General features: G+C 34.4%; 4 long non-coding RNA genes across 4 annotated transcripts in view; 2 read left to right on the top strand and 2 right to left on the bottom strand.

The window, feature by feature from the left end:
• The window catches only part of LOC125672774 (uncharacterized), a 140045-nt gene that overhangs the window by 107038 nt on the left and 17916 nt on the right, over positions 1-15091 (top strand). Inside the window, exons 4-7 of the long non-coding RNA XR_008799157.1 lie at positions 8581-8631; positions 8787-8937; positions 10177-10235; positions 10808-10933. This is a non-coding gene — a long non-coding RNA (uncharacterized LOC125672774). The remainder of the gene's footprint in view (positions 1-8580; positions 8632-8786; positions 8938-10176; positions 10236-10807; positions 10934-15091) is intronic.
• On the bottom strand, positions 2700-8787 carry LOC125651653 (uncharacterized). Its single transcript, XR_008799154.1, has 3 exons — positions 5363-8787; positions 4347-4404; positions 2700-3978 (listed from the first exon to the last, which is right to left on the bottom strand). It is a non-coding gene; the product is annotated as an uncharacterized LOC125651653 (long non-coding RNA).
• LOC130050844 (uncharacterized) lies at positions 11543-14448 on the top strand. The gene is made up of 2 exons (XR_008799137.1): positions 11543-12101; positions 14187-14448. It is a non-coding gene; the product is annotated as an uncharacterized LOC130050844 (long non-coding RNA).
• Positions 13983-14516, bottom strand: LOC130050847 (uncharacterized). Its single transcript, XR_008799155.1, has 2 exons — positions 14448-14516; positions 13983-14333 (listed from the first exon to the last, which is right to left on the bottom strand). It is a non-coding gene; the product is annotated as an uncharacterized LOC130050847 (long non-coding RNA).

Below are 15091 nucleotides of genomic sequence, written 5' to 3' on the forward strand. Positions count from 1 at the left end.
GACGTTCACACCTTTATGAAACGCCCAAATTCTCGACATCTCGTACACAAACACCTGTACGTGTTAGTCGCACATTGTTTCACAGCACGAGCAGCACGAGTTCACCAAGAGAAGGACCATTTGACTTTGAAAATGAACAAACGAATATCACATGGTATAAATTGGCATTGATTTCAATTTGTTAAATAGCATGACTTATATCAGCTCAAAGAAATGTGGACCATAAAATGACAAGTAAAAGCATTGGTTTATTTGTGCGATTATTTTAAAAGATTGACATTTATATTAGTGCACCACATGTATTTTAATGTATAATTATCATTGTAATTAAGAATATTAGATGATTTAGATCCGCTGTCTACATGTTTACAGGTAGTGTAGAAATATCAAAAAGTGTACAGTTGACAACGCGATTGAAATAAGAATGCGGACAATTTTTTGTTTATTCAGTGACTCACGAACTTACCCGTCTTCTGAATGAAAGTTATAGAACATACTATTTTTTTTATATCAGTTATAACACCCGAAAACGGGGGCAAAAATCATCTTCGCTTGCCATGGGTTTTGGGTCGATTCTGCTCTTCGTGGGCTGAACACATTTTGCTATCGAAGATGGAAATCTTCTTTAAAATGCCTAGATTGTCCGCTTGCATAAACATGTATTACGGTGGTAAAAAAAAGTCTAGTAAATCCAATGAAGTTGTAGTAATATAGATTTTATATTTATTTCATTTTTGACTGAGAGGGCGTTAGATAGCTAGGCACGTAACATCGGTTTAAAAAAGGGAGGGGGGCAGTCTTAACATGGAAAAAAGAGAAATTAAATATATCAGAATGAAGTGGAATGGTTAATTAATAAGAATAATATTGTACATTTAAGATTTGATTAAACTGCCCGTACCTGTATACAATTACTGGTGTGCTCTCTCTCTCTCTCTCTCTCTCACACAGTTATAGATTCAGTACTGTTGTATATCGTGTATGAATAGAAGCAACTAAAATGCAAATCGTCAAATAATGTTGTCTATATATATTTGTGTGTGAACTAACTGCATTTGAAACCGATATTTTAAAACATTCTTACAGTAGACTTGGATGGGTCTATGTGGCGATCTATCCACTGCACACTTAAAGAAATTGAATTTGGGAGGGGGATTGGGACAGTTTGAGTGGATGAAAACCACCACCGCCACCACACACATGTACACAATTTAAGGTTTTGAAGATTGGACAATTTAAGCACAATTTCCTGTTGCTATTGTAGGCTGGATTATTAAATTAAGATATATTTATTGGCACAACACATGTCCAGTTTATTAATTGGCAAAACATATATAATATAGCATTCAGTCCGTCTGTCATAATTTAATTTTACTTGTATCACGCAATTTGATTTGTTGAGCACGCTGAAAAAAATATTTGTTTATATTGTTTAAATGTAACTTGGCATTGGGACACACCTCCTTGACAACCAAGACGACACTATTTTTCCTTTTCTAATTTTACATTGGACAATGGAACACTGATACGTTGATAGGCCTTCGAACTAGGCCATGAAATTGAAAATCAACGAAATCAAACATGCACAATTTATAAATACTGTACTGTCTTACCCCCCCCCCCCCAAACAAAAAACAAAACAAAATGCACAGTCTTTGTTTACAAGTAAAGTTACATAAAAATAGAAAATAAAAAACTCATGACATGTACAACGATATCGTATGTGAAATCAAAACAAAACAAAACCAGTATATCGAGTATTTTCATATGGGGGTTACTTGATCCGCCTATCGAAGCATAAAATGCGTCATGAATATCTTACAACAGATGACGTCATGTCTCATCGATAACATGTGGATCGCTATCTATGAATTGCTTACATAATTTACTGTCGGATTTAACTGGCGGCAATGCTGCATGCTATGGTAAGTCATGTTGTAGTTTAAATCTGTTATTTTGAATTCCTTTTTGCCTGACCAGGTCATGCTAATATTCAGCCCGAAACTTGGATGTACTGTAAATCAAAGAAGGACTTGCTTCCAATGTACGTAAAGTTAGGTTAAATAAAACAGTTATTTCGAATGTTGACAGTCTAAAGCTGCGTAGTAACACTTTTGTAAAATAAATAGAGCAAAAATTATTCGATATGATATCAGTTCCGTACGAAAATTTGCTCACGTAATTTTTAAAATTTCCTGGCGTACCCATAATTCTGAAAGTCCAGCTAGATTTTTAACAACAAATCCTATGGAAAATACTGGCGTACTCCGGGCGTAATTTAGCTTGAATTATGCAAATTAGTACGTCTAGATTTAAAAGTACGCCTTTAAAAAGAAAATACGCCTCAACTAGGAAATACGTCTCTAGCGAAAATACACCCGTACAAAAAACAACAAATCCTATGAAAAATACTGGCGTACTTTAGCTTGAATTATGCAAATTAGTACGTCTAGATTAATAAGTACGCCTTTAAAAAGAAAATACGCCTCAACTAGAAAATACGTCTAGCAAAAATACACCCGTACAAAAACCCTCCAATTGTAGAAAGTACGCCTCAATAAGGAAATACGTCTTTAGCGAAAATACGCCTCATCAACAGTCAAGGCAAAAAAATTACATACAGGAGTCTACTTGTGGCCTGCATATTTAGTAACTCCTATAACGGAATACAAGATTGAAAAAATAATGAACACAATAACTGACAGGTATTTGAAAATTGGAACTGTATTTAACAATACATAATTATGCCTGTGTAACAGATTAAATTTTTCATCAGTTGACAAGTACATTAATAATAATCATATAACTAACAAAGGAGATTGTACAGATGTATAGTAGTTTTAAATATTTCTAATAATATATGTAATATGTAGTTCAATAAGTAATTAACACAAATTCATAATGATCCTAAGGATGCAAACAAATTTTTAAAATGATAAAAAATAGACACATTATACATGTGATATTAAAATTCAAATACATTTCATGGAGTAGAGTTGAATTTTTTCCAATGATTTGTCAGTTTATGTCCCATAGAGTAAATTTGTAAAAGGTTAATTACAAGGGGGTGCTATATCTGTAACAATTTTTGGACATTATATGAAACTTACAACAGTTACCATGTAATATTTCACAAAATTGACAATTATACCAATTTGAAATAGAAAGATAAAAAATTATATCAGCCCATCGATGCGCATCCATTTCCCCCCCATGCGTATAGATATGCAAAACGCAAAATATTCATTAACATAACAGATTGATTTCTGACAAAGATTTGAATTTAGGTTATAAACATAATCAAAATGAAATTATACAATTAAAATCAGAGCTTAATTAATATTTTAAAACAATAGATCATGATGACTAGAAATAAACTGTAATAAGATTACTGTTAAGCACTATGGTAATTCCGAACCACAGCAAATAATGTATATATATACTCTCCTTTGAATCCACAAATCATCAAACACTGAATCTTTGAGAAAAGACCATAGGCTAAGAGCGTTGAGATTTTGAATAGCACAGTCATCATTATTAGAGCAGTTGATTAAAAATAAATCTCAAAGAATTACATTCGAAATTTTGTTATTTGGCACAAGCACACGAGTATGACAGTAGGGTTCTTTCGAGTTGCTTACTGGCACAGGCTTATTTTAACTGCAAGGTACTGAGGTGTTGCTGACAGAGGTTAACACATCTTGACCATTAAGTACAACTGAGTTATTGTATGGCACAGACACACGAGTATAGCAGGGTTCTTTCAAGTTGCTGACTGGTACAGGTGTGTTGCTGATTGATGTAGTAGTCTTAAGCATACTGCTACGTCCAGAAGTGTTGCCGACGAGTACTGGAACATTCGAACTGCAGGACTCGGGCACGTAATTACTGCTGGGTTCTACATTCTTGCATTTGCAAAGATTGCTGGTTTGAGTCTATTATTGCTTCTTTATTTCTTCTTGTTTTCGGCTTGAATTTCTGTTGAATAATGATGAAAATATAAGAAATGTCAGTAAACTTTTCTGAATATATTGGGTTTAAAACCTAACGATACTTTCTTATGCAGAAAAAAATGTAAAGAATGCATTATCTATCTAGATACATTTGTTTACATAAACTTAAGATCATCTAACATCTGTTTCTACTTTCACAACTAATTAATTTGCAATTCCTTGCCCCGCCCCCCGATTGTGTAATGCAATACTACCTCCTATATATATCAAATGCAACTTTAGTAATGCAGGCAAATAAAATGTATCAATTTGAAAAACTCAGCAAAGGTAACACCCAAACTGAACAGGTTCTATATATATTATAACACATGACATGTTCATTGAATTACTAACCTTTTTTCTTCCTTTTAATTTCAGCATTTTAAATTTTCCTTAGTTCAATCGTCACTACCTAGTGAGAACAAAATAGTGTTTTTTATTAATATGTAATAGGAGGCAAATATCTCAATAGTTCATGAGTATTTTAAGCTAGGGAAACAGTGTTCGAAATTAACCATAGACCGAATCTATGTCAAATGACACTGGTCTATGCCAATTGTAATTGGGATAGACCAAATTGTCTATGCAGATTTTCTAGGTTTAAAGCAATAGAGTTATTCTAAAAGTCGACATCTGATAAACGTTACGAGGAAAGAAGGACATTGTTATGGGAATGGAAAGAAAATATGTTTGCTAAGCACATTAGAAATAAATAACAATGTTTTAAATTTGTGCTATTTTTTTCAATGTTGCGGTCAATGTCAATTTTATGAGGTCTGTCATCTTGTTTTGGCATAGCCCTGTTGTCTATACCAAGTTTTAAACTAATTTCGAACACTGGAAAAACACATGTGACATTTCAAACAAGATTGATCTATATTTGGACAATATAGCGGGCGATTCAGCTGGGCTGGAAAAGGGCCACCGAATCTCGGAGCAGTCCTTCATAATTCATACATGTACCTGGAAATTTACATTCAGCTCCGGTTGGTTCTAGCAATTAATGTGCACTTAAGCGACACTGCTGTTTGCTTCAAATAACTTAAATTTGACTGTTATCTTCATCATTAATGCCTATAGGTATGGAAATCCCAAATTAAAAAGTCACTAAATTTTCCGTTCAAATGAGGACTTCCATGAAGGAATAGATTATCTCGTGATATTGAAGGGTTCCTATGGTTTGTTTTTCTTTATGAATGATATACAGTGGGTATGGGCAATTACTATTTCCAGCCGAGCGAGCCGAATCTCCGCCGAGGTTATTATGTATGATGCATGATGAGCTCACCCTCTCAATTCATCGTTATTATTTTTTCAACGTGGAAATATATTTAAACCGTTACATGAATAGTATAATAGAATTTTCGTACCCGTTTTTCTGGCTGTATTAGCTTCAGAATCTTCGTTTTCATCACTTTGCCACTCTTTTCCTGCTCATGTTGTCGATGGCGGGCTCAAATTTGGCGGAAGTCTGTTAAAGTCTTGGTCATCCAGACTCTTGCATATGCTTATCTACCACATCTTATCGTAAGCGTTTTTTTGATCAAGGTTGGAAACGTGAATTACGGTATAGAAGCTCACGAGGCTTTATTTTGATCAAATATATTGGATGTAGTTATATTTTATAGTTAAATGCCAAATCCTTTAACCCAGAAAAATGCAGTTCTAATATTCTTTTTTTTTTTTTGCCCCCGAGATCGAAGAAGATCGGGGGGCATATTGTTTTTGTCCTGTCTGTCATTCTGTCTGAAACTTTAACCTTGCTAATAACTTTTGAACAGTAAGTGATAGAGCTTTGATATTTCACATGAGTATTCCTTGTGACAAGACCTTTCCGTGAGTACCAACATTTTTGACCCTGTGACCTTAACCTTGGGAGTTTGACCTACTTTTGAAAATTTTAACCTTGCTAATAACTTTTGAACAGTAAGTGATAGAGCTTTGATATATCACATGATTATTCCTTGTGACAAGTCCTTTCCGTGGGTACCAATATTTTTGACCCAGTGACCTTGACCATGGAGTTTGATCTACTTTTTGAAAATGTTAACTTTGCTAATAACTTTTAAACAGTAAGTGATACAGCTTTGATATTTCACATGAGTATTCCTTGTGACATGTCCTTTCCGTGGGTACCAATATTTTTGACCCAGTGACCTTGACGTTTGATCTACTTTTTGAAAATTTTAATCTTGCTAATAACTTTTGAACAGTAAGTGATAGAGCTTTGATATTTCACATGAGTATTCATTGTGACAAGACCTTTCAATGGGTACTAAACATTTTGACCTTGACATTTGACCTACTTTTAAAAAAATTGACATTGGTCATAACTTCTAAATGGTAAATATCAGAGCTTTCATATTGTACATGAGCATTTCTTGTGACGATCTTTCTACTGGTACCAAGATATTTGTTCTTGTGACCTTGGCCATCTTCGGAATTGGCCATTATCGGGGGCATTTATGTTTCACTAACACATCTTGTTTTAAAAAGTTTTTTCTCATTGTGGATTGATATAAGAAGTTTGTTTATAATGATCAATTATTTAATACTATGACTGGAATAAATGTGTCTCAAATTTATGACAAAATTATGCCAATTATTTATTAACATCTTTGGGAAATTTAAAGAGAATTAAGCTTCAATTTCAAAAAAAGTTACAAAGTTAGAAAATCCATCTGGATTTATAATAATACGTCTCATGAAATTGACTAAGTTCTTTTAACAAAAAAATACGCCTCTTGAAAAGTCTAAGTCTCTGAATTCCCTATTTAGAATGAACAAAGTTCCAAAATCCACCTGGAGTTTGAAAAATACGCCTTGGGTTAAGGAGACGTATTTTTGTCAAAATACGTGTACGTCTCAAGTTTAACCGTATTTTCAAAAATACGTCTCTTGTACGCCTGGATTTCTTTGATTTCCAGGCGTAGTATGTCTAAAAATTTCATACGGGTTACCATACAAGAATACTTGCATGAAGCCTGAATATTTTCCGATATCCCAAAGTGAAAGAAGACGCCGCGCCATGTTCATTTCAGTCACTAGGCCTAACAGTTTCGGTAACTGTCGTTTCGTTCAATGATAATGTTTATGATAATAATGTAAAACTACCAAAATTGTACACAGTTTTTAAGCAACGATGCAATGAAGATGTATTGTGAACGACTTTAAAAGATGAAAACAACTAGGTATTGAAAATGAACATCTATAGTAAAAGGGCAAAACAAGCTGCAACCGAAAACTTATTAGGTGAGGGAATTTCCCTTGCTTTAAAAATAAACACCGAACTAAAATGACCTATGTACATATACATGACACGAAATAAAAAACGTAGTTTCCTTCTCCATAAGATACTTAAACCAGCCATATTTTCTGTAAAATTCAAGTTTACCACCACTAGCGCATTATAACCGTAATATTTTTCAGCAATCCGGAATATCGTTTTTTAAAAAAATAAAAATAGTGCTCATAGCTCGCCCTAAAATATTTTTGCATTTATGGTCAATTGAAAAGGTGTATATTATAAAAATATTTTAAATATTTTGGGCGAGATGAAACCAGTATGACAAAACCTTTACAAAATAACCAGTTTTTGGTGGAAAATGACCGAAATACGGTACCATATCCGGTTCTAGTATGTATACAGCTTTAGTTGTGCTCCTATTTTTAAAATCTAACATGTTTTTTTAAGCCCCGGATTCTGATACATATTTATAACACCAATACTCCTATTCAACACTTACTTTCATTTTTATATATTTTAAGGGCCATAATATGGGGTTTGTGGCTCTAGTCCTTTTGTTCGTTGTCTGTCGTCGTCGTAAACTTTTCACATTTTCGACTTCTTCTCAAGAACCGCTACGCCAATTTCAACCAAACTTGCCACAATGCATCCTTAAGTGAAGGGCTTTCAAGTTTGTTCAAATGAAGGGCCATGTCCCTTTCAAAGGGAAGACAATCGCAAAAATGCAAAAATAGGGTGGGGTCATTTAAAAAATTTCCTCTCAAGAACCACTGGTCCAGAAAAGCTGAGATTGACATGAAAGCTTCCTGACATAATGCAGATTCAAGTTTGTTCAAAGCATGCCCCCCCCCCCCCGGTGGTTGGATGGGACCACAATAGGGGGTCAAAGTTTTACATACAAATATATAGGATAAATCTTTCAAAATCTTCCTCTCAAGAACCACTGAGCCAGAAAAGCTGAGATGTACTTCAAAGCTTCCTGATATAATACAGATTCAAGTTAGTTAAAATCAATGCCCCCGGGGGTTGGATGGGGCTACAATAGGGGATCAAATTTTTAAATGCCAATATATAGAAAAATCTTTAAAAATCTTCTCAAGTACCACTGAGCCAAAAAAGCTGATATTTACCTGAAAGCTTTCTGACATATTTCAGATTTCAGTTTGATCAAATCATAGCCGCAGGGGTAGGATGGGGTCACAAGTTTTGCATACAAATTATAGGGAAAATCTTTAAATGTGAGCCAAGGTGGCTCAGGTGAGCGATGTGGCCCTGGGCCTCTTGTTGAACTCATGTTTATGCTCTTGGACTAGTGACAGGTGTCAATGGTTTTTTTTTCAGAAGCCTGCCCTGGTAGATGGAATCTGCCGCTTGACCAGCAGCACTGTCCAGGTCAGTGGTTACCTATTGCTCTAGACAAGGGTGTCACGTGGAGACTCATTTTTCCTGATGGTCTTGACGTTCACTAGCTGGCAATATTTGTGACTCATATCAGCCTCATTCACATTCTGAAGTTTAATTCATAACATATTGCTGGATATTTGTAGAGACAGTGGTTGATGCTGGATATATGACTTTTCCTCAGCCCATCATTACCTGCTGGAGTGCTGGTAGAGGCTGAACGCTTTAATAAATATAACTGTGATCTTGCTGAGATGTAGTAATCCATGGGAATTTTCCAAAGAAGATTCAAGAGAAGTATTCAATTATATAAGTTCAGACTGTAGAGAGCATGAAAGCAGATATTACAGTTATCTCCCTTAGACTAGATGAATTACAATGCAGCACTTTCAAATCATCTAAGTTTAGAGTTATAATGCTGTTTGAATTCTCTGAATTTGGCTACGGTTACTAGTTAAAGACATAACCACATGCAAGGTGAAGATAACGAACAACATGTATTGCCTCAGTTTACTTACAATTATAATATATACCTATAAATATAAATTGTCCTTCTCTTAATTTTGTATACTTTGTGGAATTTATGAAAATTGCATGATCACTGTTCGTTATCTTCTCTTTATATTAGCAGTAGATTCTCTGTACCTGACTCCTCAGGAATGCATTGTTAGGTCACCTTAGTCACTCAGGTGATCTTTTGCTATTGATCTGCCCGTTCGTTATCGCCTTCTGTCGATTGTATATCGATTCGTTGAACACCCCTCTCAACAAAATTTCACTCATGGAGACATCATCAATTCCGGCGAAGGGCTGCAAAATTTAGGTCTATGCTCGGCGCTTATGGCCTTTGAGCAGGGAGGGATTTTTATCTTGCCACAAAACATTCTTGGGAAAAGGGGATTCATGTTTGTTCAAATGAAGCAGCGTGTCAACTTGAAAGGGGAAATACAGTGAAACTTCTCCAAATCGGCCCCTCAGAAAACCATTCCTTCCTGAACATCGCCCAATTCTTAAAGTCTCTGTAGGAATCTTAACAGATCCTTTCAAAGAAATTCATATAGTCCAAAGTGTGACTTTTAGAGATTTCCGCCATTTTCGACAAGGGACTTCTGCGATGATCCTCAGTTAAAGGTTCAGATTTAGCTCGGATTATTCTGTGCTCTTTAGTCATTGGAACTTGAAGTACGAGCCAGAGCACTGCGCTCACTATTAATATGCAAGTAGCTGCATTTAATTCAAATTGAAATTGAACACAAGGACCCCAGGGGTAGGGTGGGGGCAGAATATGAAATCAGAGTTTTATATAGTAATATGCAGAACATTTATTAAAACAAAGACTTTTCAAGAGTAGCAGGGCCACACTAAATCATATCCAAATGCAAATGTCCCCAAGTTGTGTGAAAACAAGGTTTTTTTATGACCCTGACTAAGGATCGGGTGGAATTGTTTTTGTCCTGTCTGTCTGAAATTTTAACCTTCCTCATAACTTTTAAATAATGAGCAATGGGGCTCTCATATTTGCATTCTTTTTTATAGCCATAAAGTCTTTCACCTCGTGACCTTGACATTAGAGTTTCATCTACTGACCGGTTTAGGTAGGACTTTCACATTTTGTATACATATAATGACCTGAACGTTTTACAGAATAGTCATATTGGTATTGAGGCATTCCTGTGTTGTGTGAATTTAAGTTTGCTTTATGTCGTGAACTTAGGGGCTAGGTGGGGCCACAAAATAGGGTCAACATATTTCATAGGAATAATGATTGAAAATACAAAAAAAAAAAAAATGAAAATCAAAACAGCTGACCAAGAGCAAGGTGACTCGGGTGAGTGATGTAGCCTAAAGGCTTCTTTTGGATTAAACTCTAAGGTTATAAAGTATGTTTCTAACAATTTATCTGAAATTATTTGTATGTGTTGATTTTGGGGTCCAAAAGGTCAAGGTCACTACTGGACTTCATAGAAAAGCTAGTATAAATTCATTACGGAAGCATATGCCCTGCGTTGCAGAGTTCTTATTCATATTCTATCATGAAACAGAGAACAAAGTCGCTTGACAAAATTCTCTTCAAAAAAGTTACTGAGCATTTTCAACTTGCGGACAATTTTACTTGCCTGTCTGATTTCTGGTGATTCCAGCACTCAATGCTACTTTGGTTTTTCAGCTTTCTGGACCTTAAAAGATGTTGACACCCTGCTGATGGAGCAGATCCTATTTCTTAGAAGCAGAAAGCAGTTCTCTTACCATCAGATCTGATCCATTTTTGGAGATAGCCTTTTGTATGGAGCTGGTAATTTTGTTTTCCTTTTTAGTTCACTTGAAATCTAAGCTCATGTGAGCTTTTTTGATCTCCCCTTATCTGTGGTCCATTCGTCCTTTCTTATGTAAACTTTTATGATCCCCAAAAAATTTGAGGAGCATTAATACATTCTCTGTCATGTCTGTTCCACCTCATATCTCCTAAACCTTTTCATCAGAAATTGATCAAATTGATCACAAATGTTCAGGTAAGGACTTGTGGACCAAAGTCTATCAAGGTCATTGTGGAAAGGCCAAGGTCACTCATATAATAAAAGTTCTTTATTTCAACAGTTTTTGATTCCCGTCTCCTAAACCATTCATCAGAAATTGATCAGCAATAGTTCTTGGGACGGGACGTTTGGTTCAAGGTCATTTTTGAAAAGTCAAGGACACTCAAAACATGTACTTTATAGAAGGAAAAAAATGCTTATTTCAACTGTTTTAGCTCACCTGATTCTGATCGCCTGTTGTCCGTCATCTGTCTATCCGTCGGTAAACTTTTTACATTTTTGACTTCCTCTCCAGAACCACTGGCCAATTTCAAACCATACTTGGGGAAAAAGCATCCTTGGGTGAAGATCATTTAAGTTTTTTTCAAATGAAAGACCATGCCCCCTTCAAAGGAAATGATCACAAAAATGCTAAAATAGGGTGGGCTCGTTTAAAAAGTTCTTCTCAAAAATCACTGGGCTAGAAGAGTTGAAATTTACATCAAAGCTTTCTAACAGTGCAAATTTAATTTTGTTCAAACCAAAACCCACAGGAGTAGGGTAGGGCCACAATAGCCGTGTTTCGAGTTACTCCGGAACACAGTGTTTATTCTGTGTTTAGTCACGCCGCGTCAAAAATGTTCCACAGGGTTACTTCCGGTTTATCGTTGTTTACCAACAGTCGACACTTCGTGTATTAGGCCTAGGCTTAATTTTGTCGATCATCATGAAATTGAAATACAAATTTAATAGTTTGGGGTGTATGCGGTACATATTTGTTTATGAGCGTTTGATAAGCTACTATTGATCTACGAAATACAACGAAAGACTTCGTCAAGAACAGAAGAAGACGATGCATGTCGTGTAACTCACACAAGGCCCAGCTGTCTAGTAACCGGAGGGGTAAAGGAAAAGAACGTATTAGACTCACTGAAACCTGTCAAACAGGTAAAATGAAAATTATGACGACATTTTATATATATACAAAACACAATGTGCACTGCTTCATAAAGCAGGCATTAGGTCCACTCGGGTCCAGTACAGTCTAGGGCCTATGTGAAATAGAATTTACGTTACCAAATCAGGGCCAAAATGGGCATAAACATGTAACATATATAACCAGGTCCATTCCAAAGACTATTTCTACCTACGTAGCTATTAATAGCTACCTAGGTATTTAAAGCTACTTAAAGTAGCTACTTTTACATGTTTTTAAAGATATAAATAAATAATAATTAAGGCACATCTTTTAAACAGGTCAGTTGTTTTATGTATCATGTTGTGCATGTGCATGACAAAATTCGGAGTGTAAATTTATATACTTTACGAGGGTGGAAAATGTAGAGGAAATTGCGTGAAAAATCGACTCAAAAACTTTTAATGTAAGAGTGCATGAATGTTAACTTTAAAATTAATAAAGATTTGTAAAACATTCTAGACTTCTTATCATGTATCTTTGATCCTAAGTTCCTAGAGAATGGAAGTGGGTGCAGTTATTGATGCAAATTTGAAAGTAATCATTTTTTGTCCAATATTTTTGTGGTATTCAATGTCAGTATAAGTGAATCAAGAAATTTGGTACACACCATGTTGCGCCGTTCCTGCGTTTGGCCACGAAATGCAAGTAAAGGAAAACGTAGGTAAAAATAGCTACCTGGAGTAGGTTTAAATACCTAGGTAGCTATAAGTAGCTACATAGGTAGAAATAGTCTTTGGACTGGACCTGATAATTATTGATATAAAATTTAAATAATGACAATACACAGTGAAAAGTAATAGATTAGCTATAATATTATAGGTATTTGAAATGGCTTTATTATTTAAAGCTAGTTTAGATTGAATTAGACAGGGTTTCTAAGTACAATGATATAGCCATATGTGGGCGAGGATAAAATTATCTACTTGGGTATAGTCAATATGCTGTCTAATTTGAAAATAATTATTTATCAACTAATACTTGTGTTACAGATTAAGTCTTTGGAGTTCGACTTTTAATGATATACTCATGTAATTGGAAGAATTTTTAGCATGACTATTTATTGTTGTAGTCATTTTATTGACTTTTCACAATCCAGTAGGTATTTGTAATTACTGCTCATATTTATATCACTGAACAAAATATATATCTGATCATGATTAAGGTAATATTATTCCTTTCAGCAACATAATTTCAATTATGTGCTCATAGACTGGTCCAGCACAATCTCTAGTATACTTAGCTATATAAATATGCTAATCAAGCTATATAGCTTTGTAAAGCTAATTGAAATTGCTTGATATAACTATTTCAAATCTTCTATCAAATATATTTTTAAAGCATAAAAATTGAATTTCTAAGTGAAAATATTTCATCCTTGTACTTGAAACAACACACTGTAAACAAAAAAAGCTTCTTAAACTATGTACCTTAGGAAGAATTTTGATTGAAAATTGTCAAATGTTTAGGATTATTAAGTTGTTACAGATTCCACATTGTAAAGTCATCATATACTTATCAAAGCTTCGACACACACAAGGTAGTGGACAGTTATCAATACAAAAGAAATTCTCTTTTCATGAAAATTCTTAAAATGACATATGATCTATACCTAAAATAGTGTTGTGGTTAGTTCAAAGTACATGTATATTGTTATGTGTCATTGCACTTAAGAAATTTAATCGAAACTAGCTTAATGAAGCTGTTTGAAATAGCTTTATAAAACTATATAGCTAAATATAGAGATTGTGCTGGGCCTGATAGATATAGCAATGCAGAGGAAATCCGTCATATGCATCAAAAGTTTGAAAAAAGTGAATTGACTTAAATATAAATAAAATCATGAAAACTCATACATTCACAGTTTTAATATGAATTACTTCATGTATTTAAAAATAAGTTTAAAAAAATATACATGTATGTACAGTGAACAGTATTTTTAACAAATACATGAATTATAATTTCAGCATTATTATTATTTTTTTTTTTTTACATCTTTGCTTCTCAAATTGACAAAAGTCTATTATCAATATTGTGGCATCCCTCCTCTTTTTCAGGTATATGGGAACAGGATCATTTTCCATGCCTTTCACTTGAGGTCTTCAGTTTCATCATTAATCATCTGAATGTCGGTATGCCAAACTCTCATGATGTCATGCCATTACTGGATATTCCTTAACACTGGTTTATTTAAGCCACACTACCTATAACATTGCCAAAATATTAGACTGAAAATTTTCAAATACACAAGATTTGAAGCAGCAAAAGAAAAGAATTACATATGTATAACACACAAAAAAGAAGAAATTAATTCTCACCTGGCTGATATGAACTTTTTACTCCTTTTTAGCTCCCTTTCACTGCATACCAGCCAATAACTAGCAGTCGTTACATACAGATCAGTCATTGTTATCAACCTGTGTATATATATGTTGAATAAAATATGAATGAAAATTGTTGTTCTTTGTTATTCTTTTTAAAATATATATATACTCAATAGTATATTTCCTTACACAGTACTGAATCAAAGGGGTAGGAGAGCAAATACATAATATATAACCTGGCTCATGTTCAGCTGGTTCCATTCTTGTATATAAGTGGTTTGAGTGGAAATGTACATATCTGATGTACATGTACATGCAAAGTACCTTGATTGCACAGGCAATATGCATCACTTGTGTTCGAATTTACTATTAAAGAGTACCCCAAGCGATGCATATTGCCTGTGCTTGATTGGTGTTAAAAGTTGGAGAAAAGATCAATGTTCTTTGATATAATTCAAAATTTTGCAATTTATGAACACCGTTGTAAAATACATACACTGCTCAGATGTGGATGAGGGTACAAGTATACCTATTCTTAAGATTGACAAGATTTTGCACAGTCTATATTATATTTTTAAGAGTCAGTACAAACCTCTTGGTTTTCCTAAAAGTTAATATAAGGAAACTTGCTAGAACAA

Source organism: Ostrea edulis, chromosome 10 (assembly GCF_947568905.1).
Source record: "Ostrea edulis chromosome 10, xbOstEdul1.1, whole genome shotgun sequence".
NCBI lineage: Eukaryota > Metazoa > Mollusca > Bivalvia > Ostreida > Ostreidae > Ostrea > Ostrea edulis.